The following is a 26,982-nucleotide window of genomic DNA, read 5'->3' as shown; positions in this document are numbered from 1 at the left end:
CAAAACCAAATAGAATTCACGAATTTTCACCAAAAAGTACAGAATTTCAATCCTCATTAGCGCTGTTTTAATTTCCACTTCTAAAAAATCACCCAAAATATCTCTCGTCCGTTTTACCTTTACAATGACGCCGTCACGGAAAGAAACACAATTGAATATTTTTACACGAAACTATTCCAAGGCCGACTTCGGATGGTTCAATAAGAAAGCAGCTGCTTTGGCAGTACGAATCGTTTTAAACCGATACTATATAGCTCAACTATACCGTCTGTATCGCGCTCTATTTCGCTTGAATGTGGAAAGAAATAAAGATTCCTAGCGCATGCCTTTGAATAGAGTTTGTCGATTCATTTCTACTGCGTATGGCTCGTTTCATGCAATGATAGAAGAAACATTTGAAGTGGGGACCACTTTTAAATAATCAATTAGAATTCAATCCGAAAAAAATATAAATATATATTACATTGGATAATATATACCTGTATTTATATAAAAACAATACGTTTCTGTTAACATGCTAAACAGCTTTCAGCCATTTACTCAATACCGGCATGCAAACACTATAGCAAAATATTTTCATACTATTATACCGTTGATTTAACGTCACATATTTACACTCACGCAACATTATACCGATAACTAATCAATGATAATCACTAATAATCCCACTTATGAGCTTGTAATCACAGTGAGTGGAATATTAGTCAGAGGCTCCCGAGTTCAAAAGAGGATGATGTCCCAAGACACCACGGACTTAAACCAAGATTTGTGCATTTTCTGAATACTAGAACTTGGCTGAAAATCACAGGAAACGTAGGGGAAATTGGGTCCCCTTTTTTCTTTGAGAATGTGTCAATTTCAAACACTTTATCGAGACGAGCTTTACACTAAAGTAAAACAGATCTTCGGTTTACAATGAGTGATTCCTATCAAAATCGTTATTCCCATTTATATATTATCAAAAATTCTAACATTATGAATGCCATTATCAATGTTTATTCTTTGTACGATTTCAAGAGCAATAATCGGACTTAGGATAACAAATAATTACGGCGACCATTGATGAATCCCCGAAACAACGATGCATTCAAATCACCAAAGAACTTCCAGGACTTCTCAGTTCCCGAAGTATCGATGTAATTATTTACCCATGCAGTATTACTCGAATGTATCTAAATGAAATTGAAGGTGCTAGTAACTCGAAAGCCTTGGTTCATCAGAGGAGTTGACAGGACCTGTTCAAAAACTAAATAGCACGAGCATACAGAAAGTCCTCTGATGCAGACGTATTATTAATCACTGAGTGAAACCATCTTAAAAAATTTTCCATAGGCATGATTGACGTTTTTACTAAGCATCGAAAATAATAAATCGTTAAAATTAGATTTAACTGGGTAATTTTAACTAATTCAGTAGCAGCTTATTCTTATTTGTTATGAAACTAAATGATTGAACCCATCGTGCAAATTCTTGCTTAAGTCTTTGCCCTACTCTAATTGCTGAGATTTACGGCTCACAAACCGAAGCCCTGTCTCATGACGTGGGAGCTCTAGCGGGTGGAAGCAAGGATGGGAGGGAGCTCGGAGAAGAAGTGAGAGGCGTCGAAGGTGCACACTTGGCTAATCTTTGGTTAATCTTTGGTTAATCGCGCGCAATGTCGTGGGTTGATAAGGGGAGGGGGGTGATCGGGGAAGAAGAGGTGGCGGAAGCACACTCAATTGTTCCCCGCGGGGACCCCTCCTCCTCGCGCCACCACCTGAGGTGAACGACAGGAGGGGGGAGGGAAGTGTTCTCTGCCCGCACCTGACGCGTCGTCCCACTGCTGCGTCTCCTCCAGTGCACCCGGCGAGGTCAATGGACAGTATATCTGTGTGTGTGTGTGTGTGAATGTACAAACAATTATGTATACTACCTTGATCAAAAAGTTCCCGGAATAACCACCGTGTGGCGCTCCCATCGTTGAGTTGAGTTCTGTTTTTTTGTTAAATTGGTACATCTGTTGTTGATTTTCCCTTTAAATCTTAGTGTCATAACTTGACATTTGCAAAAGTTACGTAGCCAAGAGTACATCTATCTCTGTGGGTGTTGGCGATTTTTTACAATTGCAGAAATGGATTTAAATTTGCAACAACGAACTTGTATTAAATTTTGCGTAAAAAACGGATTTAGTGGCGCACGGACGTTGGAAATGTTGGAAAAGTGTTTCGGCAACGATTCTCTAAAAAAAACGGTCGTTTACCAGTGGCACGAGCGGTTCAGAAGTGGTCGTGAGTCAATCGAAGATGATGAACGCAGTGGCAGACCATCGACATCGAAAGTCGGTGAAAAAATTGATAAAGTAAAAGAAATGTTGGTCAATAACCGCAAATTAACCATCAGAGAAATAGCGGAGGACTTGAACATTGCCTATGGATCCGCCCAAGACATTGTGGTTAATGATTTGGGTTTCCGTCGTGTAGCAGCAAAGTTGGTGCCGAAAGACCTCAATTTCATGCAAAAAAGAGACCGTGTTGACGTCGCAAAAGACATGATTTGCGAGGCTGAATCCGATCCCACATTCATCAAAAGGATCATTACTGGAGACTAGACGTGGGTTTATGAGTACGACACGCAATCCAGACATCAGGCAAGTGAATGGCGTTCACCAAATGAGCCGAGACCAAAAAAACCACGTCGTTTTCAGTCAAAAAAGAAGGCAATGCTGACGGTTTTCATGGATTACAACGGTGTAGTGCATCATGAATTTTTGCCAGAAGGCCAGACAGTAAACAAAGAGTATTATTTGGGCGTTATGAGACGTTTGCGTGAAGCAATTCGCCGAAAGAGACCAGAAATGTGGGCAGAAAACTCGTGGATTTTGCACCATGATAACGCACCGTCGCACAGTGCTATCATTATTCGTAATTTTTTGACGAAAAATGCAACAAATACCATCCAACAGCCACCGAATTCACCTGATTTGGCTCCCTGTGACTTCTTTCTGTTCAATCGAGTTAAAAAACCATTACGGGGAACGCGTTTTAGCAGCCGAGAGGAAGTAATGGAAAAATCGCAGGAAGCACTGATGGACATACCGAAAACCGAATATAAAAAATGTTTCGAGGATTGGATCAAGCGCTGGCATAAGTGTGTTGCAGTCGATGTCGAATTGAAGGGGACAATATAGATTTAGATGAATAAACTTGTATTTTTAATTTTCTGAATAAATTCCGGGAAATTTTTGATCAAGGTAGTATATATATATATATATATATATATATATATATATATATATATATATATACACACACACATACATATATGTATATAGCGGAAGACGCAGCCCGAGGATATGAAAAGTGTGCAGAGTAAGGGTGAAATTGGTGCGCCGTACAGCAAGGTTAAATCACTACCGGGAAGTAAGAAGGGAAGCCCTGAGATAACAGTTTGAGATAAGTCGGATAAGATAATAATTGAAACAGAAGGGATCCAAGAGAGATGGAAAGAATATATAGAAGGACTGCATGGCAAAGAACTTGGGCCAACAAGGTTGGACATAGAAAAGGAACATAACGTAGAGGAAGATAGTTTAGGTCCAGGCATACTCGGAGATGAGATAGAAAGGGCATTAAGGGAAATGAAATCAAACAAGGCCATGGAAGTAGACAACATTCCTGCGGAACTACAAAAAGGTTTAGGAAAATGTCGTAGGAAGAGACTATATGGACTGATTCGTAGAATCTATGAGAAAGGAAACTGGCCGTAAGACTTTGTGAGATCAGTGTTAATTCCTACTCCGAAAAAGATAAAGGCTACGTCATGTGAGGACTAGATTTCATAGCCTTTGAGAAGGCGTTTGATAGAGTGAATTGGGAAAAACTAATGTTTTTCCCAATAAACTGCAGAGAATAGAATGAATGTCGGTGGGGAATACGAAAAATCAACTAGGTTTGCTGACGACCAAGCTATAGTTTGTCTGTCAGCCAAGGGCGTTGCTGAGTGACTTGGAGATTCAGTGCGATAGATACGGGATGAGAATCAATATAAATAATACAAAGGTTATGCGATTTTCCAGAAAGAAAAGACTAGGCTAAACATTAAAATAGGAGGGCTAAAAAAAGAGGATAGAACAGTTTACGTATTTGGGAAATGTTTTGAACCAACACCGTCAAAGTAGTAGGGAAGTAAGGAAAAGAATTGCACTTGGGAAAGAGGCTTTCACAAGGAGGAGGGAGTTGATGACAGGAACGTTGAGTAAGGATGTTAAGAAAAGACTGATCAAAACTTTGATATGGAGCAAAGTTGTGTACAGCGCGGAAACGTGGTCACTGAAGCAGGATGATAGACATAGATTGGAGGCTTTTGAAATGAGGGTGTGAAGAAGGATGGAGAAGATTAAATGGACCGAAAGGAAAACAAATGAGGAAGTACTAGGTATGGTGGGAGAAGGGTTTGTTGGGAGAAATCCTAAGGAGGCAGGAAAAATGGATGAAGGGGGTATTGATCGGCAGTGGGATGTTTCTACCTAAACATCCTAGAATCCCTACCCGTTTCAGCCACCAATATAGAGGTGAGAACTCATGAATCCGCATATATACTGGCTTTACGATCTTTTAAAATTCCCACCCTTAACCGCCATCTTTAATTCCCCTCCCAGCATTCCCTGCACTTTCCCCTCCCCCCCCTAGACCGCTAATGTCTCTCCGAAATTTTCAGTCTTACTTGAAGAAGGCCTCTGAGAAGGCCGAAAGCCCAAACAATCTACAATGTGAGTGTCCTTTTAAATGTTACTATTTTATTTTTGTTCTATTGTGCCGTTTAAATATTACATATATATACATATATATATACATATATATATATATGTAATATTATATATTATATGTATATATATACACATATATATATACATATATATATATATATATATATATATATATATATATATATATATATATATAAGTTTAATGAAAGTCTCACGGATGTGAATAATAATGTACACCAAGATAGAACTAGCGAACAAAAACACAAACAAGTGAAACTCACACGTATTCCGAATTTTCGGTGACAATATCACCTTTTACAAGGGAGAGAAGGAACGAAAAGAGGAAGTCAAGGGAAAGAAGTTCCTGCTTTCCCTTGAGAAAGGGAAAGCACTGAAAATTTAAGTAATTCAATGCGCAAAGCTTTGGCAACAGTGAATATTATCATTTCCCTACTTATCTCCTCTTCTACGATAATCCTCGTATATTATATAAAAGCTCAAATTGAAATTGATTCTGACATATCGTATTGCATCTGTATTATATCTGTATGTTTAACCAATATTTGTACTTTTATGAAGAAGTGAAGCAAATAGGAAAAACGCTTTGAAAATTAATTCTTTTTCGCCAACTCTGCTTTCCCAACTTTCTTCGAAGGGTTTCCTAAATGTTGTTTTCATCGGAAGAAGTTAGGTTGTGTTGTTGGCTTATGCTAGACGACATTACTTTGATATCGGATTTACGGATTGAGAAACCCTGACATGCCATTTTTTAAAGGATAAAGAAATATAATCGGTGATAAGGAAATACCAAAAAAAAGCACACCGAAAATTAAATACGAGTATAATCGCTACATTGAGGGAAATGCTTGGTAAAATAACTAACTGATTGAAAAAGGAAAATAATATACAATAACATGTGCGTCAGTTTAACTATATCATATAGCAAGTTATATGGAGCGTTATAGTATCAAAGTGAACTCAGCAAAATAAATGACAAAAATGTTGCCATGATAATAGCCAAGTGAAGAAGAGTGAGATATGGGAAACGTGGAAATAAATACTCGGTAGCATTTAGAGTAGAGAAGAAACAGTACTAAGGCAAAAATACTCCAAAAGTACATAGGAAACACACAAATTACTGATTTTCGCGAAGAGAGGTGACAAAAAAATAATAGTGAATTGGGCTTCAATTTTTTTAAACTAGCATATAGAGAATTGCATGGAATTTGGGAATAAAATAAAGTTATACATAGTAAACAGTGCGGTAGACAGTGAGAAGAGCACAATATAACTAATAAGGGGGACAATTTTGATATTGGTACTATTATAATGCTAAGTAAAAATAAAATCTAATTCTGTCACGTCATACCCATTGCTGTAAATGGCCTGTGAAAGATTATACTTTCATTCGAAAATCACAACTAATTCAGATTATATAAAAACAAAAATAATTAAAGATATATGTACAGAATATTGCGATTGATTGGAAAAGAGCAAAAATTTATCTTTAACAACAGTCATAATAATTAATGAATAGAAACTATCAACTGTAATCCCTATTCCAAAAATCCTTAATCCCAATAAACCCGAAGAACTCCAAACAATTAATTTATTCACTTTTTTTGGAAAATTCATAGTTTGGATTTATAAACAAATTATTAGCGTTTCTAGGATAATAATATGTGCTATACTCATCAGACAGGTTTTAGATAGGACAAAGAAAGTGCAATAAATCTAATTCGTTGGAAAGAGGATTTAATTGATGGACAAATTGTAACTTATTACATTGCAATAGTAACTTATCATAGGTGGCATGTTAAGAGCTCGAAAGAGTATATGGACCAAATGGATGGATAGATATTTTGGCAGACAAAATTAAAATATTACGCTTTGAAAGGCATTGTTATGGTATAGAATGCTTCAGAGATTCTGAACTTGAAAGAGTTCAATTAACAAAAATAAATTGAAGCAACTCTAAAAAATCATAGACAATTTAGATATGCCTAATATGCTTTTATCGGTGTGGAGGAGCTGATGCATTGACGTATTTATCTCTTAAATAGAATTTACCCCTTTTTGACACACGAATAAAAGAACTAAAGGAGCTGTCAAAATATTTCCAAAGATCTAAATTAAAACTATAAATGCTAATACGCCTGCAGAAGTGATGATTAAACATTCAAACAAAAAGCAAGAATAGGTGTTAAAAAAACATCCTTGAAGGATAGATCTAGTAGGTCAGGTATCAGAATACCAAATGGAAGTACGCGTAAAATACCTCGGCGTCATAGTTGATTCCCTTTCTAGTTGGAAAACCAAGTCAATTAGGTGCGTAAAAATTGTTACAAAGGTTGAAATGTTATCCAAAATTAATTTTTAACGATGTGAACAAGGATCTTGGTAGATAAGTCGAAAACAACCCCTCACTAATATTACTGCCTAAACTTCCTTTGACACAAGCAATTAAAAGATTAAAAAAACTGATAAAATTGCAATCAAGGGTCACAAGGGTTATACGAAACCACGATAACCAACCCGAAGACTGGTTTAATAAATTAAGATAACATTAATCAAAAGGTAAGTGTTTCTTAGAACTATAAAAACCATAAACACAGTAATCAACCCGAATGTCGGTTTGGTAGGTGATGATAGAGTTCACCCACTACTAAGCCCGACGGCGTGTGAAATTCACACAACAGGGTAGGGGGGTCAGTTCCTTTCCTTGTGCCGGTTATGGTTTCCCAAGAAGATCTGGTACCCGAAAAACCACATAGCTTGGGTGGAGCTACAGGTGCTCAGAGTGCCTTGGCCGGGAATCGAACCCGGGACCATCTGGTCAGTAGTCTAACGCTCTACCCACTGGACTACCGCGATCCACTCTTAGAACTGTACCGACCAGATTTTATTATTATCTCTTAACTTACCCAATTAACTCCGAAATAAAAGACATTTAACCCGAGATACGATTTGTTCAATGTGTTAACCGATTGGTTCTTCAAACGGTCACTGGTAAGAGAAGATCCTCTCTTTTTAGGAACACAGATTTCTTTCCTCAAGTAAGCGAAAACTTCAAATTGCAACTTTGATCCCTGGAAATGTGACGTCGCGCGTCAGTCCCGTTATGGCAGGTGAACGCTACGTTCCAAAAATGAGTGAAGGGATAGCTGGGCAGTGCTGAACCCTTCCTCGAAAAGGGGAATCTCGAAAGTCAACTGAGAAGTGTTGCTTTGTGTGATTTGGGCTAGGAGAACGGACCGCGGGGAGCTGAAGGCAGAGACATGAACCCTCGAGAGGTGAATGCCCTCGAAACCTTTTTAAGATTCCTGGGGGTTTCTCTCTGGCGGTCAGTCGCTCCTCGCCACCCTAATCCCCTTATCCTCTCTCGCCAGCTCCCCCCACTCCCTCGCGCATCTCCCCAGAAACGAGCTTTGAATCCTCTGCGGTTTGCTAGTCCTCCGAATCTGTGTGAGGGACATGGGATCATTTATAGGAGGCAGATTTAGAGATATATGGTCATAAGAATTCGGGTAGAAAGGGTGTTGGTAGTAAGTGGAGTACATTAAAAAATCTTTGCCTATGGACGCAAAAAGACGGTTTACTAAAGAGTATCCCTCCAAACATTACGGAAAGGAAGCGACTCAAACACATATAGGTAAGAATAAATATCGAGTCGTGGTGGAGGAATGTTATTCCAAAAAAATAGGAGGCAGAGAGGGCGAGGATTGAATTGCCGGTGGTAATAGAGCAGTATGAAACGATTGAGCTCCGCTTTGAGGGAGCGTATTACTGATTAGCCGGAAGACGCGTATAATCGAGAGAGGGGTCACTCGTAAGGCGAAGACGGTCACTTCCGGCGCCACAATTTCCCGCAACTTCACGGTCCGAACGGCGGACCCACATGCGGGGTCCTAGCGAGAGAGAGAGGACGGGGATGAGGGGGACGGGGTCCCCGACACGTGGCCGTCCCCAATAAGGAAGGGGTGTTAGGAGACTTATATGGAGAACGGTGCAACTGAAGACAAGCTTTGGTCACCAAGGGAAAACTTAATGAGCCACTCCCACTGTCCGTAATACATGGGACATGAAATTACTACCAAGAAAAGAGTAATCTAACAACTGTTGACACTGACTGCCTAATTTATGTGCATTTGAAATAGCAGTAATAATAATTACTTTAATTCAGAATAGAACCAAAATTAATTTTCAGAATCAATATAATTGCCAATTATTCAGGAAAATATTTAGGAATGCATAAATTCGTTTCCATAACCAATTTAGCGCAATGCTCCGACGTCTTATCATGTATTAAAAGCTTACGTGGAAATTCAAATCTCACAAATCTTTTCAAACTTGCTCTAGACTACAATAATGGTCTCAGTGAAACTTTGTTTGCCTCACTGAGAAATATTAAAAGACCTTCATTGAAATGATAAAAGGAGAAAGAAGAAATAAGATTTGAATATTGATACAAATGAAGTCAAAGTACCTGTTAACTAGCATACTGTGTTTGTGAAGTTTTCGCAAGAATAAAACTTTAATTAAATGACGAAGAGAGGAGAGCACCACATGTTACCGTAAGAAAGGAGATTATGTTATTAATCAATGACTTGTGATAAGAATGGATATTATGAAAGTGCCGTGATTAGTATCGTATGCAATTATAAACAGTATGATTATTTATAGTCAATATTGCAGCATGGAAAGAAAACATTTGATAAGAAGGGGCACGACGTACTTGTACACAAGCCATTAAGTGTGAAGTGTATCCAACAAATAATGCAGCATAACGAGATCTATAATTATTGTCGGAAAATGAAATTTTCGACATAGCCCTTAATACCAGCGAAGATATTGCCCTGTGTGTAGCCCGTTAGTACCTGCACCTTCAATCTACCTTTCAACGTAACTCCGGGAAATGCAATGTAAAATTGTCCATATGCTATAACAAGACCTGGCAAATAAACTCCGATGTCATTACGCTTGCCTTAGCGACCTGGTAAGAGTCATAAATTATGGTAAACGGAAGGAGAATTGCCTATGCCGTAATACATAAGGATAATCAGCGCCGTGAGGATTAAATACAAGCTTTGGCAGAAACACCCTTAGAGGATCTCGTTAGGCGTTCAAAATCCAAAATGTTCTGTGATGTTCATTTTACAAAGAGTCTGGCGCCACTAAAGATTACTTTCCCTGGATTGAGATTACCTTGAAAAGAAAGCAAAAGGATGTTGTAGCTGGAAATGCCATAATGCAGCTTCGTTGAGTAAGAAAAGGATCCATCATAAAAGCAGTAAATATAAAAAACTACAATTAGTTATAATAATACATTGACGACCTGAAGATAAGCCTAAGATCAACATTTTGAAAGAAGTATGTCTTCCTCGCCACTGATGCGGGGGGATGAAGTAGTTGGGGTAACAATTGTTTATATTTAGCTCGCACGGACACAGCCGAAATTAGATAGAGTTGGAGGTATACAATAAAACAACCTCAACATGAACAATTCAAGTGAAAACTGAAGCAAGTGGAAGACATCGTATTTTCTAGGAAGCGGAATCGTTAGTCCCGAGACAGTGGTCAGAAAGTTACGCTGGTCCGAGTAATGAGATTTCCTACCATAAATCACTCAACAGTCAACTGATAGCACAAACTTAGAAGTAAAGTAACACTTCTTTTAAACTAAACTGCGGAGCTCATTAATCCATGGTAATGAGGTGCCATTGCATAAACAAAGTTGAATAACGGACGAAACGGGCCGTAGTGCTAAAGGAGCAATCACTTGAATGAAAGTTTAAGGGAGCGAGGGCATTGCCAATGGAGAAGTCCTAAGAAGAACAGGAAAAATTAATTTGAATATTCAGGGAAGGGAAAGATACTAGGAGCAAACTAAGGCTTAACAATCTCTCAATTGAGTAAGCCATGAAATAACAAATAAAAGTGAAAGAGGAGAAAATAAAGCTATGAATGGAATCCTGGGAAACTTTATCAGAGTGATATGAAAAAAATGAAAAGAAAAGCCACGAAGAAACTTGTGCGGTGAGCTGCAGTGAGCGAATCTTCGGATTGATCGCCGCTTATTATAAATAGGGCTCTGTGGTCCATGTTTGGGATATTAGGCTCAACTCGTTCTGAAAACTCTTTAAATTGTAATTATTTAATCCGGATAAACACGACGTGATATTGGCTAGTCGGTGTGTACTTAAGCGCTGGGTTTTCCAGGACACATCTGTCGCCATGCAGAGAGATTTGAAGCGCGTGGAGTCAGCGGGGTGCCCACCAACGATTAAGGGTGCAGGGTCGCGGGACCGGACTAATATCGGCCCACGGAGCCGTGGAGCGTGGGGACGAACTAAGAGACCACACGAGTGGGGCACCAATGTCCACCAAGTCAGGGCGCCCGCAATCCTCATCTACATTCCATCACATACCGAAACATCCACATTTCTCCAACCCCCGACTAGGTTCGCAGCCTCGACAGTGTAACGGAACACTCGGATCGACGAGAAGCGAAACTCGCCTTCCGCTCTCACAGGGGCGGAAGAGGTTTCGGGGCGGAAGGGTTCGGAGATGAGCGCCCTCAGCGAAAGACGTGCGGCAGAGAGAAACCCGTGCGTTTTCGACCAATGTCACCCGAGAGCGGAGGCCGCCGGGGGCGAGGGGGAGGCGCCGGCTCACTCCCGTCGGCTGGTTTGCCCGGTGGGCAGTAGTGGCATCGAGAGGGAAACGCACCACGAGGGTAGGGAGGAAGGGGTGAGGCTGGGAACCTCACTTACTGTGCGCTAGGGCCTCCTCTTCCTCCTCAGACGGAGACCTTCTCTGAGTCACGAACGGGAGCCGCACCTAGAGCACACGCGAGAGAGAGACCAACGGCCTGCCGACCGTGAGACACTCTTGTCTGTCACAATCCTGCACACGGTCCGAAGACGACGGCCGACGACTCTCCCCTTCGTAAGGGTTCCCGCTTGGTCGAGAGCCGATTCCACACTGGACGCCGAGTTCGCGATTCCCAGTCTCTATACGACGGCAGCCCCCTCCGCGCACCCCTTTCTTTCCCCCCACCCTCGTCCCACTTCCCCTCCCTGCGGGGAGGGGGCAGGATCCATCCCCCTCCCCACACCACTTCCATTCACCCCTTCCGCCCTCCCGCCGGTGTGGGCATCGCTCGACACCCCTTCCTCCCCCCTCCTCCACTACCCCTGCGGGCCGCGCTTCGATATCCGCCGTGTATCCGTCGGTTGATCGGCGTGGACCGTCCCCTTGTATCCCCTCCCTCTGCCTTCCCCCGCAATCGCCTCATAGCGAGTTGAGAGCGACGTCATTACCGCTCCTCCAATGGGACGGAGGCGGCAGGCTCGGCACCTAAATTTCTCGGCGTTTCGGACACCAACCCGGGGGGGGGGGGCGCGTGCGGGCGGGGACTGAGAAGAGAGATGATTTGGGCGGCACGTGGGAACACTCTGGTGTGACGTCACCAACGAACTGGAGCGAACGATATATATTTTATTCCCGCTCCATGTTGAGTGTGACGTCAAGGGTGTTGATGACGACATCTCTCTGCCCCCCTCCATAGATAGCGAGAGAGAGAGGAGGAGGAGAGTAGAGAAAACGCCAAACTTTTCTAGGGTTTAGAATTCGCGCAGGAGGCAGGGTACGTATGGGAGGGAGGTCCAGGGAATTGGGGCCAAACGTGCAGAAGATCGAGTGTGACGTCACTCTCATCTCATGGCGGACGGGCTCGGCGCACTTCCGCACCGGCACAGCATCCCGCGGGTGGGTTGAGTCTAGAGGGTACGTGGGGTCGGAGTACAACATTATGGGGGGACGGGGAACCCCTAAGAATCTGACCCTTTCCCGCGGTCGAGGTGGGGAATTCCTTGCGTGGGAAGGCCGACCACTTAGTATTTCAATATTTCGAGGCCGCATTTCACGATGTAATTTATTATTAAGGTATGATGGATCCCAACGAATAGGTGGGCATCACCGGATGTAAACAATAAACATATACATAGGAAAATTTTCTTCCCTTCTCCTGCTATCCTTCCCCTTCACCAATCCCGATCTGTCGCCATCCCCTATACTGCCTTCCCTCCCACTCCTCTTGCTCTGAATGGCACATAATCAATTACCTTGCTTGAATACTATTCATACCGTGTGCCCCATATGCTGAAGGACATAACTCTGTAATAAAACCATTAATTGTTTTTCCATTTCATTAGCCATACATTTTTAAAGAAGGTAGAATTTGAGCCTATTGGATTAAAGGCTGCAGAACTTCGCTCTTGATCAGGCTCCTTTCTCATCATGCTAATTTAGAGGTAATTGGTAACACACCTATAATGTAATCAAATTGAAGAAAATCATTCGAAGAAATTTTGGAGAATTAACGAAGATAATTTTTTTAAAGTTGGATCAAGTTAAGAATTATTTTTTTACAATCGCGTCATAGATTATTACACTATGACATATTAGATCCAAGCGTAGCTATTATGCAACGGAGTATATTTATAGCCATGATCAGATGAATTGTTTTGCTGAAAATGCTTCGAGAGCCAAACCTTCAAGTGACTGCAAAAAGTAGAATTTCAATCAGTTCGTATGAAAGACGCTCATAGCTGAACGAAGCGTAAGATATTATGGTACAAGAACAAACAAGGAAGTCGACATAAGTACGGAAAGTAGCAGGAATGAACCAGGAAAAAACCTTAGCATAAAATGAGGCCTTTATCCGTTTATTTTTCCGCATCCTTGGGTTGTTTCTTTTGCGCTATTTCCCTGTTCTCCAGCGACCACGTACTATGCTTGCACGCATCATGCTTTTACTTGTGCAAAGGAAACGGCGACAACGACTCACAGGCCTTGGGACTAAGAGGCGGTATTTTTCGGCGGAAATGAGCGATGGTCAACTCGAAGAGGAAATACAATGGGAAACCGCACACGGCGCTGCGGATGAGAGCAGAGGTGAGGAAGTCGAGAGTGCGACAGCAGCAGGAGAAGGGTGAGATACGCCATGGTACACCCGGTCCCCTCACGCCCAAAGGTTCACGATGCATTCTTTCATCTCGACGCCATTTCCCTGCGGTATAATTACCATATCACGTGGTTTCCCGTGTCCCCTGACCTTCCCTAACCCCATATCACAGTTTGCAGCAAGTTTTCCACCCTCTGGAGAAATTACGTAACACCTGCCACTTTCACCCTCTTGCTGATCTTTTGGAGGGTTTTATGACCGGAGTTCCGAAAAATCAATACGCTATGCATCACAGTTGACTGTCACCTCTTTCACCGCGTATCGTAGTACGAAAGCTATTCATTTACCGTAGCTTTCGAGTTGGGCGTGCACAATTTTCGTGCTTCTCATTTAGGCTCAATCTCTCAAAACTTTATCCGCTATTCGTTCCACAATTTCCCACACCCCTCCTATCGGGAGACTGCACATGGGCAGCTCCTCAGCTGATATTCAGGAAAGAATGGAACACAGCGATTCCACTCGGGAATGTGCTATCTTTCGTCGGGGTCGATGCCAAGGAAAAAAACGGGTCTGAGACGGAGAAAAATTAAAATATTTTCGACCGCAATTAAATGTAACTCACCTAAAACGACCCACGCGTATTGAATCTCTGCATACGCCACCGCCTTATGGAATTCACTTCAACGTAGCCGCGGCGGAAGAAAATGAATACAGGAGGGATGAGGGCGAGCGAAATATCCCCTCTGGGTACTGCACTGTGGCATACACACCCGCCCTCACGCGTAGTAGATACACGATCCATTCCAGGAAGCCTCATCATTGGGATCCACCCGTAGGTGGTGGATGGGTTCAGGGCCGTCAACCACCGGGATCATTTTGGAGAGAAGCGCACTTTCCCGGGGGTCGTGGGTTCAAACCCCACTGGCGAAACTCCTGTCCATCGAGTTGCCTTGGCGTGGGTTTCCTCGATGCGTACATCAGTGTTAAATGACCTTATCCGTCGTCCTCACTATTCGTTCAATTCTAATAAGGCTGCGATGATTAGGATGTTTGGAGTCCAAAGTGCTTATCCCAACAAACTCCGCGCTTAGAAATCCCATACAGTGCCGGCAAGTGGCGTTTCGATTCGGGAGGCATCGAGAATTCGCGTCGCACGGCGCGACCAGATGCAGCGCTCAATTAGCACTCTTAGTACTTATTATATGCATTCCCTTCCGAATCTCGGACCCAGGGGGCGAAGTCAACCTACCTACCGGCGCCAGCGGGGCCCAAAGCCGCCACCTCCTCGGTCACCACGACATGATCCCGCCTCTCTCGATCCCTCCCCCTCCTCGAGAACCGAAGCGAGCGCGGCGCGTGGCTTGGTGCGACTGAATCGATACGTATACGGCCGCCGTCACACGCTCGACTCCCCTCCCCCTCACCTCCCCGTACAGCAGCCTCGGTCCGCCCCTCGCTCCCCTTCGAGACCTTCGAGGGCGACTCCGCACGCGCCCTACAGCTCGACGCGGATGAACGGAGAGGGGGGGGGGGGCGGACGGCGTGGTCACGGGGCAACATGTGCTCGAAGGCATGAATCCGCGACAGCATTTCCCGTTGGTAATAATCAAATACATTTCTAATCGGGAAAAATGGACTGATTACAGAGGCGTGGCACGTGAAGACGCCTGGAAACATCAGTGAAGGCTTCATGTGAGCGATGAAGCATATGGCACCACAATATGAGCGTAGAGACAGGAGAATGAGCAAATATTGGAGAAATTTGCGTAGAGAAAATTTTTTGAACGGAGAGGAGGAATCTGTATCTACACATAACCTCGCTAGCCATGTCGCAAAAATATTATTCCTTACATGAATTTGAATATATATTAGCAAATATAAAAATCAAATCATAGCACGCACTTTGCAACTGGCAGGAGCAAAGATTTTCACGGACATTATCATCTGCATTCATCGACAAGTAAACGACTATTGAATCAAAACAATAACTTCAGCGGCTTCGGAAACAATCAATAGATGCATGAGTACAACTTTGTTCAATGCAACAATTTCAGAGTGTAAAAATCATTCGCCTTGACTGGGATCTTTCCCAGTCAAGGCGAATGATTTTTACACTCTCAAATTGTTGCATTGAATTGCACATTAGCGGATGACTCCGTTACGTTAAAAGTTACTGTTGCGGCATCTCCCGCCGTTTCTTTGGAATTTTACAACCCCGTTCTGACCCACCAATATCTGAAGATAAGAAATCGGGTTTTGCTCCAGGAACATGCCTCATAATTAAGACAGTGCTCAGCAGTCGAAGTGAGGAAGATAATCTTCAAATCAGTGTGGGGAAAGACGCATCGGAGCAAGTGGAATTGTTTTGCTATCACGCCAGTAAGATCACAAAACTACGAACCTACGAAGACAAGCGGGGTTAGGTGAGCAGAAGAGTGAAAGTGATGAAGGCCGTCTGACGGCAGAACAACTAAAAAACAGCAAATAGTTGAAGTTTACGCATAAGAAAGCAGTTCCATACCCCATGTTGTACATGGAGTTTACTTACCTCCTATGGCAGTGTGACCAAGGCAACAGACAAGGAGCAAATGAAAAATGATGAGAAACAATGGAAACATGGGTTACAGAAAATAAAAATGATAGGATAACAATGAAGAATTACTTAATGGAGTGCAGAGACATAGAAGACCAAGGAGAATTTAAGGACTTAAGGAGAGTGAAACTAACTAGACATAGCCTAAAGCTTAGTTTGCCCAAGACCGTAATTGAAGGCAGCATAAAAGAGATGCCTAGAAAAAAGCAAAGGATGAATTATGAGCTGCAGATATTAGAAACGCTTGCGCGGGAAGTTGTAATTATATCACTGTTTGAGAAATGAGTAGGTAGCAGGATAACTGGAGCTGCAACAGACTAAAATTTGAATTAATAATTCTTGCTATTGATATCATATAGAAGATTTCCACACTTTTTTTAGTATTATTTAATTTTTTGGCATTGACTTATTTTCTCAAAAAGTGTGCTGACAATATTATCGTAGAGTTGGCCCAAGGACGGGCGTCGTTCATTGTCCACGATTGCTTATTCGTCGAGTACACTCGCATATGTCGTATCGGGCCCCTTTATGTACAGGTCGACGCAACATCTGCAACCCAGTAGATGTAGAAGGCTTAAAGCGCAGATAAGAGTAAGACAGTAGAACAAGTGGAAGAAAATTATGTTTAGTCCTAGTCCATTATAATGGCATACTATGAATCATAAGAAAGGATTATTAAGGAACTTTGTTGGAGAATGCGTACTTATGAATATTAGGCTAGCCGTTTCACTAAAAGCTGTGGAAATTAAAAAAAAACGTTTTTCAACTAAGGCAAATGAGTAAATATTAAGAATTTTTTCGATTCAGAGATGAAACCACGGAATATGGCCTTTGTAAGACTAAACTGTTCTAACTAGCTAACTATATAGCTAACAATGACGTTTTCTCAGTTTTTGCAGGATATCGAGGATTAAGAAATCGGTCCAAAATTTCGGAGGCCCTCCCTATCGCCACCTTTGTAGAGCGGGGTCATGTGAGTTAGTATCCAGTCTCGAGATATTAAACATTTTTATATCATCTTGTAAAAACAGTTTTTAAATAATATATGAAATCTTCCAAAAGTTCCTTCAGTATCCTAGCGGGAATTTCTTCCGGACCTGAGACTTTGTTTTTATTTTTTGAGTTGCTTTTCTATTCCTCTTTGAGATAATAATGTGCCACTCACGAGATCTTTGGCAAAGGGGAAACTTGCTTTGGACCATAATATTTTAAGATATAAAAAAAAGAAAAAGGGCATTGATTTGACATCCTAAGGCGTGATAGTTCACTGAAGATCATATTGGAAGAAAAAACGGAGGGGAAGAATTATAGAGGAAAGCCTAAAATAAACTACGAGAAGCAGATGATGGAAACTTTCGTTACCAGGAGCAACAGGAAAGAAATAAAGGGATTAATAGGGGACCAGAGAGTTTGGATAACTGCTAAAAACTGATTATCCAATTCTTAACCAGTGATGGCAACTAATTTCTTAATCAACTCGAGGGAAATGTCTAATGATATCTGTATTTGCAGTTCACCTGTGACATCATTGCTGCCAACACCATTGAGCCAAACAAACGAGTTTAAACTTTGAAGATCTCCAAAGCCCGGCTAGATTCACCGCTGAATCATCATGCAATTTTAACACCATTTATTTATAGCAAAATTTTGGTATATTTCTCTTCGAAGTGCACTATTTCTGCTTCTTGTTAGAAAAACAAACGTTGGGTTTCTCAATTTACCTGTCAAAAAATGGTTGAAAGGGTTAGAGAACCTTATCATTCCTCCAAGAATCCCTGTCTGTAACAATTTTCAATGTTGCAGGCACTAACTTTACATCCTTTTGATATTCACTACAGTGTGTTCATTTTATTCCCTTTCCATTTAATGCTTCTGACTCGCACAAATACCATAGATATGGGATTGTATAGGAGATTTGATTCACTCAAAATAACCCCATTATTAGTTTTTCGTAATAATTAATGAATATCTCCCCCCAATCAATTGAACTCCAACATTAAGATCAATATTTTAGCCGTTTTATTCCTAATGGATTCTAATTTCACGAAGAGGGTTTTAGATGATTTCAATCACCTATTCGTCAACATAATGTTACCCAAATAAAGGATGGAGTCTCAAAAGGATTGCCCATTATCACCCGTGATTTTCGACGTATATATGGATGAAGGGACAAAAGAAGGATGGGAAGACCTAGATACAGGAATGAAAGTTGGGAAACTCATTAAATAAGTCCGATTCGTAAATGATCAAATTATGGCTAATCAGTAGGCCAAAGGGTTGCAATCACCTTTTAGCGCATTAGAAGATCACTGCAATAAGTATGGAATGAGAATAAATGTAAATAAAACACAGTTTATGAGGTTTTCGAGAAAGAGGAAGGCTAAGCTTAACGTTAAAATGGTAGGGCCTAAACTACAGTAAGTAAAACAGCTTCCTGACTGTGTATTTTGGGCCAAAATGGTCAAAGAAGTGAGGACATCAGAGGAAGAATTTCGTTAGGCAAACAACCTTTCACAAAAAGGAGGGAGTTAATGGCAGGGAGATTAATTAAGGATGCTAAGAAAAGATTATTGAAAACTATCATATGGAACGTGGTTTTGTAACACTAGGAAACTTATTCGATGAGGCAAGATGATAGGAGTGGATTGGAAACTTTGGTGTAGGTGGGTGTAGAAAAGGATGAAAAAGAAAAAATCGGCGTAAAGAAAAATAAACGAAGACGTATTAAGCAGGGTAGGCGACAAAGGAAAGAATGTCCCACAAACATGATATTAGCACACAAAAATAAGATTAAGGAGATAGACTGATTTCCTCCAGTGTTAATTTCGGTTATATATGTGCCAACAGAGAGGTAATTTGAAATTCTTAGTAGGAAACTGATTTCCTATTGACCAATCTGCAAGCTCCAAAATAAAAACTTCTTGCAACAAGCTTGCATATATTACATATTACACCCATTTTATCGAGTGCTTTAGGTTAAACATCGTTTTCATAGGGTTGTGGAGATCTCTCTATAGGGTTGGTTACCTGGTCGCACTTGTGACAAGTTATTCTTCCACAAAGATCATTACGTCTAAGGCAATTGTAAGAATAGTTTTAGAAGTCCTCCAATCTATCATGCTGCCTGCCAATCACATCGCTTCTAGGAATTGACATATTCCGTCACTTTTTTCTTCCAGTTCTTGCGTACTTCCTCTGTGGTTCACATTGCGACGAAGTAATTTTCCTCTTCTTATAATGGCCTTTAATAAACTCCTCTTTGTGCCTAATCTTCCACAGACTTCTTCATTTTAGTCACACAATCCATCCATTTTACATGCATCTATTTCAATCTTCAGAAACGACACACTTCCATTCCATTTAATTTCCTTTTTCTGATGCTAACATCATCTATTCCTCACAGGAGAAGAGAAGTGCATTACATGGATGTGAAGGTATGTAGGAACGTATTTAAATGCCCAGAATGATAATATTTACCGTAATTTACCGATTTGTTCAGATAAAAGCCTCCTTGTTCTTCGTTATTCTGCTTAATATTTATCTTTCATTTTTCTTCTTTTCTCCTTCAACTTGTCGAAAAGGTTTCGTCTCTAGTTTTATTTGAAAATATCACCACCATTAATCGCAAATACCAAAGAGTTTTTAAGGAGTTTCTTAAAATCCGTGATAAAAAAAATAAGATAGTACCGATGACTCAAAAAACATAATGAAGTCCAATGGAATACCTGTTGATATAATACAAAACGAAGGTTATGGACTTGGTTATGAGAGTAGTACAATAGCTAATTGGTTTTCTTCCCTTTGAAAATATTACATTTTAGCTGAAAATAACGCGCAAAAAATGTCGTTAATATTAATAAATATTTATTCAGTGCGAAGGATTTGAGAATTTTAAAGCATTTAAAATTCCAATTAAATTGTTTATTTTTTATTTTCACATTCCAGTGACTCTGAAAAGTGGTATATAGAACCGAGGATGTAAAAAATTAAGGAACATTTAAGGAAATATCATATTTTCACACCCCAACAACTACGGGGAACTCAGGGCGGGCAGCTTGTAATAGTTATGCGACTCGTAGAACCCTTCGCAATAACGTCTAATTTCTCCCCCGAGCCCAGCCACATCCTCTCCACTATCTCCTCAGCGGAAGGAAGCTGCGCCCAGCACACCAACGAAGCGTGTGCACCTGCGGCGCCTTTCTCCCCCCACTCTCATCCCCTCCTCGGGCCCACACGCGCGGACGTACTCACTATGAGCCGTAGCGATGCTCACTCGACATCGGAGCTGCGACGGGAAGACTATGATGTGCTCACGTGCATTTGCGTCGCAATATCTATACCTTGTCACTTTCACGATACCCACTGTGTATCGCAACTCGTTGCTCAAATTCAAACAACGTAGTGGCCCAACCCGCGTGGCAAGGTCGCGCAATGAAGGTCGTTAGGACATGGGCGAACGTGCCAGTGAACTGTTGCTACCATTACCGAACCGCATACTGGTCTAATAAGTGAGGGTAAATGTCAGCTCGTGCAGACCAGCCCTAATCACGGTGGTCAAATTTTTGATTCTGAAGGGATAAAAATCATAAATTTCGAACGCGGTCAAATCAAATAAAATTCCGCAAATGTAATCTCGATTGACCAACACTTCACTCAACAGGAAAAAAGTCACAGCGAGAGAGAGCGCGAATATCATGTGGTAACGTCGTATGTTTTATAAATTGGCACAGACTGTCGTTGCGTTTGCTTTGTCCAGTTCAATTGTACTCACTCTATGGTCTTTTACGGGATGTATCGCATTGCACAAGCTGACTTCATAAAATGGAAACTGAAGCTCAAGATAAGTGGTTTGGAACTACTTATTAATATTTACGATTAAAACGACGCTTCAAGATCAAGAGGGTATTTGTTAAAAAAAAATAGCTTTCGTACGATTCAGGAGTTTTAAAAAGATTTATACAAGTGATTTACAAAGTTTTAAGCTTTGCCAACTGCCAAACGTCACCCACCAACCTTCACCAATGCCTCACCGAATGCTTCCGATAGCTTACCAATTCGTTCTCGCAAACTGATGCTTCAAAATTGAAATCTCATATCATGGAATGGAACGTTCACTGAAAAATATTAAGCTTAATAAATCCTCTGGGCTCAACAAATTACCTGCTCGCATATTTAAGGAAGTTTTATCGGAAATTGCACCGTATCTAGAAATCATATTTAAGAAGTAGCTAGTTGATTACAAGGTTCCCAGAGATTGGATAACGGCTAACGTAAAACCAATATTTAAAAACGGAGAAAAGGAGGAACCGAGCAATTACAGACCTATTTCCCTCATACCCATGTCGTGCAAGGTCATGGAACATATAGTTGCTAGTTCGATCTTGAGAAACCTCAATAGCCAGGTTATAAATGAAAAATCAGCACGGTTTCCGATGGAGTAGATCCTGCGAGAAAAAACTGGCGCTTTTTGTTCATGATATTCTTATTTCGGGAGAAAGAAATATTCCAGTAGACGCCGTTTTTCTGGATTTTAAGAAGGCTTTCGACAAAATGCCTCAGATGTGCCAACCAACAAAGCTAGAAGCATTGGGCATAGATAAACGTATCTTACTAGTAAACAAAGAATGAATTTCACTAATATTAAGTAGGAATAAAGAAGGACCGATAACACTACCCTGGGGAGCACCTGAAGTAACTTCTATGGACTGCATTTGAGCAAACTCTATCTATCACTACCCTTTGCTATCGACCATTCAAAAAGTCTTTAATCAAACCCAAGATATTTTGCGGACGATGCAGCAGTTTACTGTGATATCCGTAATCCTGAAGATATCATACAGCAGCTTTATCAGATGCCCTAAATGCTATACCACGCTGGTGCGACACTCGCAAAGCAGAATTAAACTTAAAAATGTGCCTAGTGATGAATTTTTGGAAAAGGAGTTATTCCCTCCCGAACGCCTACTGCATCAAAAACACCAAAATGCGTAGACTCGATTAAATACTTACGGTGTTACCTTCACTCACGAACTTTCTTGGGTGACACGCTTATGGGGAAGCAAACAAAAAATTAGGATTTATTAGAAGAGTATCAGGTAAATTTGATGAAAAGGTCAAAAAGGGATGCTATCTTCAGTTGTTTAGGCCTCATTTAGAATATGCTGCTAGTATACGATCGTATAGGATTCTCACTAAGTTGGATCAATTGCTGAATTGAATCGCGTGTAACGTAGAGGAGCTACATTTGTAAAACGTTGTTATGATAACCTTAGTAGCGTATCCAAAATATACGAGGAGCTAGGCTGGGAATCACTCCTGGAGCGAAGATTAAATTACAGATTGAAGCTCTTGCGAAAATTGGAAGGTCTCTTTAGCAGTGATGTTGAAAATGTACGTATTATTACTCCCATCATACTACGTTAGGAAATATCATGTGAATAAAATTAAAAGAGATTAAGTGTAGTAAAGATTTTAGATGACAATTTTCCACGTAAGATAACAGTGGCTCGCAGAGTACCAGAGAAATACAAAAAATGTGACAAAAAAAGCTTGCACGCGTTAAGGACCTTCCGGAATCCGCCTACCAGGGAGTCTTCGAGTCCTAGAAAGGCCTCTACGACTCAAAGGCTCCCTGGTAGGCGGCCTCTAGGACTCTGGCAAAAGTGTGTTGACATTCAATGGATGATTTGAAGAAATTTAAGGCAGTGCAGCAATATCTGAAGTAACTCTATTTTTCCGAAATTTTCCCAATTCTTTATGTACACACTCTGTATAAATATAATATACAAACTCTGTACAAATACGTATTAAGTTATGCAAAAAGGTACTGTCCTCCTCGCATCTAAGCGTGGTAGATAAAATAATTTGGACGGCTCTTAGTTTTTGTTTATTCTCCAAGATACACGATGCATAACGTTAGTGAGTGCTACTGTAGTTACGGCTGATAATTTGATGATTGGGATGATTTCCTCAAACCATAATCTTTGGAGGAGGTGGGGAGCCAAAGGAACGTTAAGGAAAATAAAAAAGAAGGGGAGAGCGCAAAACCATAGATGGCAATGGCACACAACCTCCCACTCAAGTTCGTGTAGGACAGCGCCCCTCGTGAGTCGCAACGCAAACTGAGCACTCCGGGCTCCAAGATGAGAGGGCGAACTCCTATACCGGTGGCCCGCCAGTCGTACTGAAATTTATGGCAAAATTAAAAGTAATGAACCTATATTCACACACGGTCTTCGTCAGCTCCGCAAACAATCACACGTGCTCGTATCAGTCGCCTTCAGAGTGGAATTCCTCTCGGGAGGGGCACTTTCGATAGTGTACTCTTGGGCATTCGCGAGCGATTTTCAGCAAAAATAATATGTGCATATTTAGCCTAGTGATTTTTTTATTGCGTTTTTTGATTTATTAATTTTAGTACGATGGACGGGTCACCACCATAGAGACTCTGCGCAAGTATTTTCCTTTCTGTTGCGTTTCCCTGCCCCCCCAACTTTTCACATTCCTGCACCTCCCGGAAGATTACGGCCTAAGGTAAACATCCGAATCACTTCTCCAAGATACAGTCGATGATGGGAGCGCTGTAACTATTGGCATTAGCGATCTGTTAAGTGGAGCTCAATTCTCGGCTTAAGCTGTAGTTATTTATGAAGGCGACTGATAGGTTACATAATTTACGCCATCATTGATTCAAACCCGGGCTGGGAATCCAATAAATTTGGTACCGTACCACTTCGGGACTTGTGGGAGGGAGGGGAAAAGTGGGAGGTGCATGAAGCGGTGAACCAAGCAATATACGAATGCTCAGTCGTGAAGTTTGTATTTGTATTTATGTGTGATGTGCGTGTGTGCGTGCGTGTGCGTGTATATCTATGTGTGTGTGTATATATATATATATATATATATATATATATATATATATATATATATATATATATATATATATATATATATATATATATATATATGTATATATGTATATATATGTATATATATATATCTATATATATATATGTATATATATATATATCTATATATATATACATATATATATATATATATATAATATATAATCCCTTCCATGGCCTAAAACCTTGACCTGGTGGAAAGGCTGTGCGTTCCGATGACCCCTTGAGCTGTGCTGGCGGGAGAGTAATGATAACTGCTCCTGGTAGGGTCACCCATGCCAGATAGCTCGAAGGTTAGGAGCCAGACGAAAGGTAGTCCACGCAGTGCCTGTTCCTCAGTGAGGCGGCTGCAAAGACATCTGACCCTAGTGGAGCGGCCATTGAATGTTGGTGTCACGTTAATGACACTATTGAGTAAGGCAACTGGGTAGCACCTCAATTATCATTCCCAAGAATAAAATAATGGACACTAGGATACCTGGCAACTACGGCACTCGGCCCAATCGGCCGCTTAATGTGTCGTGCCCGGCAGCGGGGGAGGCAAAGCTTCCACGGTCGTCATCCCACGAAACCCTTGCAGGGGAAAATCGGCAGCAGCAGGACAGAGAATGCTGGAGAAGAAGACCAAAGTAGTTAAAATAGGAACCTAGAATGTTAAGACAATGTTGAGGACAGGAAAATTAGACAATATTAGGCAAGAAATGGAAAGGGGAAATATAAACATTTTAGGTCTATGCGAGGTGAGATGGAAGGATAGCGGGGATTACTGGAATGTTAATATAGAATGATATACAGCGGCGGGGGCGAGAGCCAACGAGGGGTTGCCATAGTATTAAATGAAGAGGTAGGACAAAGCGTAGTCAACATAGAGCAGGTAACGGATAGATTATTACGAGCAGAGAGATATAGCAGAACTGAAGAATTTGGTTACTATTCAGGTATACATGCTACCGAGTAACCATACGGAAGAAGAGGTCGATACGATATACAATCAATTAGAGGACATAATCGCGAGTGTTCCTACAGGGAAACATTTGATAGTGATGGGGGATTGGAATGCGACGCTAGGCGAAGGGAGAGATGGTGATGAGGTGAAAGACTACGGTTTAGGCACGAGGAATGACCGCGGGGAGAAAGCTATTGAGTTCTGCAGGAGACAGGGGTTAGGCATCACCAGCCCTTGGTTTAGGCCCCACAAAAGGCGCAGGCATGCATGGAAAATGCCAGGTGACTCAGAAAGGTATCAGCTAGATTATATCTTGGTTAGACACAGGTTTAGGAACAGTGTGATAAATTCGCACAGCTTCCAGGGAGCGGATGCGGTCTCTGACCACAATTTAGCTGTTATGAAATGAAGCGTCCGTTTCAAAAAGATAAGGCACGGGCGCCGGGTTAGAAAATGGAATTTAGAAGTATTAAATGGATTGACAAGGAAGGAGTACCATCAGGCCTTAGAAAAAATCATGGAGGATGGTAAAGAGCTGAGTACTATCAAAGAAAAATGGTAATGTATCAAGAAAGGTTTATAGAAAGTCGCAAAATACAATATTGGAACCGTTAAAGCGAAAAGGACCAGGAAACCATGGATCACGGATGAGATGATTGCAAAGATAGATGAAAGGAGAAAATGGAAGAACGTAAACACAGAGTTAGGCAAAATGAAGTACAAAGAGTTCAACAATAAATTTAGGCGGGCAACAAATAAAGCAAAAGAAGCATGATTGAAGACGCAGTGGGAGGATATGGAATGTTTGCAGAGGTTGGGTGAAATTGGTGCGTTGTACAGCGAAGTTAAATCTTTATCAGGAAGTAAGAAGGGAAGATCTATGCAGAGAGTTAGGGATAAGTGGGGTAAGATAATAGTTGACGCAGGAAAGATCCAAGAGAGATGGAAGGAGTATATAGAAGAACTGTATAGCAAAGAACTTTGAGAGACCAAGAAAGTTAGGCATAGAAAAGGAACATGACGTAGAGGAAGATAGCTTACGTCCAGGCATACGCGACAATGAGATATAAAGGGAGGGGGATTTAGGGAGATGAAGCTAAATAAGGCCGTGGGGGTGGGAAATATTCCTGCCGAATTACTGAAATGTGTAGGGGAATGTGGGAAAAAGACGCTGTATGGGCTGATTCGAAATATCTATGAGGAAGGAATCTGGCCGGTAGACCTTGTGAGATCAATGTTAGTTCCTATTCCGAAAAAGGTAAATCCTACATCATGTGAGGACTACAGGACAATAAGTTTGATATCCTACGTAGCTTAAGTTGTTCTAAGGATCATCAAAAGGATAGAGAGTAGGGCAAATGATTACTTAGGCATGGTCAGTTTGGGTTAAGGAAGGGGAGAGATACGCATGATGCTATTGCAGTAATGAGATTATTAATAGAGAGGAATAAAGAATAAAACCAGGAGGTATTTGCCTGTTTCGTAGATTTCGAAAAAGCGTTTGATGGAGTGAATTGGGGAAAACTAATGAGTATATTGCAGAAAATAAGAATAGATTGGAGGGACAGGAGGCTAATCCGCAACCTGTACATGTCTCAGACTGCTCACGTGCGAGTGGGAAACGAGGAGTCCGGATGGGCAGTGTTAGGAAGAGGTGTAAGGCAGGGTTGCCCATTATCACCGTTGCTGTTTTACTATATGTAGAGGAAATGATTAAAGAGGCATGGGAAGAACTGGAAGTAGGAATGAAAGTGGGCGGGGAATTCGTAAAATCAGTAAGGTTTGCTGATGACCAAACTTTAGTTTGTCAGTCAGCCAAGGGGC

At 41.4% G+C, this 26,982-nt stretch overlaps 1 protein-coding gene across 2 annotated transcripts in view; it reads right to left on the bottom strand.

Moving 5' to 3' along the window:
- LOC139688425 (Y+L amino acid transporter 2) overlaps positions 1-11,757 on the bottom strand; it is a 215,676-nt gene extending 203,919 nt beyond the window's left edge. For both annotated transcript variants that reach the window (XM_071585996.1, XM_071585995.1), the window contains exon 1: positions 11,518-11,757. The gene's annotated coding sequence lies outside the window, so the exon portion shown is untranslated. The remainder of the gene's footprint in view (positions 1-11,517) is intronic.
- Between the last annotated feature and the right edge of the window lie 15,225 nt (positions 11,758-26,982).

Source organism: Hetaerina americana, unplaced genomic scaffold (assembly GCF_022747635.1).
Source record: "Hetaerina americana unplaced genomic scaffold, ioHetAmer1.1.p SCAF_2, whole genome shotgun sequence".
NCBI lineage: Eukaryota > Metazoa > Arthropoda > Insecta > Odonata > Calopterygidae > Hetaerina > Hetaerina americana.
The sequence above is the reverse complement of the archived record's forward strand: the minus strand, read 5'-3'. Positions and strand labels throughout refer to the sequence as shown.